Source organism: Lactuca saligna, chromosome 6, assembly GCF_052625555.1.
Source record: "Lactuca saligna cultivar CGN05327 chromosome 6, ASM5262555v1, whole genome shotgun sequence".
NCBI lineage: Eukaryota > Viridiplantae > Streptophyta > Magnoliopsida > Asterales > Asteraceae > Lactuca > Lactuca saligna.
Window position 1 is genome coordinate 123949796 of NC_136422.1, and position 1383 is coordinate 123951178.

Sequence of the window (1383 nt, forward strand, 5' to 3'; positions counted from 1 at the left end):
TGTCAAGAAAGACCATGTCATAAATGAAGATGACACACATTTTTGCGTATCATAATCTTAAATGTTTAAAAAAAATATTATTTATAGATTTACTAATTTTCAAATTAAATAATACATTAAAAATCTCATAATACAAAATAAAATACCATAAATAACAAAGATAATTCATTTCACTAATATGTCAAATACAAATAATTATTCCAATAGTGAGTAAATGTTATAATAAAATGAACTCATTTATATACAATTGCATTATCTAGCTTACTATGTGCCAACAACTCTCTATGTGTTTACTTTTGCTTGAGTCTCGTTTCCTCCAAAGCTTCTAAATCACAAACCTTTTTAAACATAATAGAGACAGGATCCAATCCATGGGGTATTTTTGGAAAATAGTCTGAACATTCCTGACAAATCATCAACCTGCAAGTGAAGGGTAGAAAGGGAAGAAACAAATGTTCACAACCAGTAAGAAATCTAAACACTAGAAGTTTCATAGTGATTGTTGATTCCTATAAACTCAAATGTGAGATGAGAGGCTTGTTCACAACCAGTAAGAAATACTAAGTAGAAAGAAACAAATCAGCACCGTTTTCTGCTTCTGCTGCAAGCAGTAATATGGAGCGTGACCCACGACAGATGAGGCAGTCATCTCCTTGAAAGCTAAATACATATGTTCTCGCAAAACTAACATAAAAAAACAAACAATAATGAGAATAATTTGTGGCATTCATCACCTTTAGTATCCAGCCACAAATCAGGACCAATTCATCCATCAAACACACAATCAGCACTCAGCAAGCCCACTCCACTACCCTCTCCAACAGCAAGTCAAAGTAAGCATCATCCAAGTGTTAGTGCCAAAAAAAATCAAAACATTCATTAATTTTAACGTGTTGGGAGGAGAGCAATTAGGTAAAAGGATTGAGAAATTCGTACCCATGCTTATCTTAGCAAACTTGGTTTGGAACACCTACACAATAAAATATAAATTATCAAAAGACTAAATGACTATCTTACCCTTACATTGAAAAGTCAAAGTGCCAATTTAATATGAAACATGGGTATGATTGTATAAAAAAACGGACCTTGAAGCCAGTGTCACCTAGATTGAAGTAGAATCTCTCCTGGTATCCTGAAAAAAAAAAAAAACAAGGGACTATTTATTTTAATTAAACTTACATAAAATGTAAGAGATTCTTTATGCTGATTATATGTGTAGATAATTAGAAACTTAACAGAAAGCATTTTAAGTCTGGGGAGGGATAATATTGGGTCCATATGTAGGAAAAGTATCTGAAGTACATCACCTGAAATCGATCGACAACCACAACTCGAGCCTGGTCGTGATTATAGCTCAACTGCCACCTTCACACTCCCGTCAGA

The 1383-nt window shown here is 33.3% G+C and overlaps 1 long non-coding RNA gene across 1 annotated transcript; it reads right to left on the reverse strand.

The window, feature by feature from the left end:
- Nucleotides 1-541: 541 nt before the first annotated feature.
- Nucleotides 542-1138, reverse strand: LOC144999601 (uncharacterized). The gene is made up of 3 exons (XR_013660920.1): nt 1086-1138; nt 937-970; nt 542-808 (listed from the first exon to the last, which is right to left on the reverse strand). It is a non-coding gene; the product is annotated as an uncharacterized LOC144999601 (long non-coding RNA).
- Between the last annotated feature and the right edge of the window lie 245 nt (nt 1139-1383).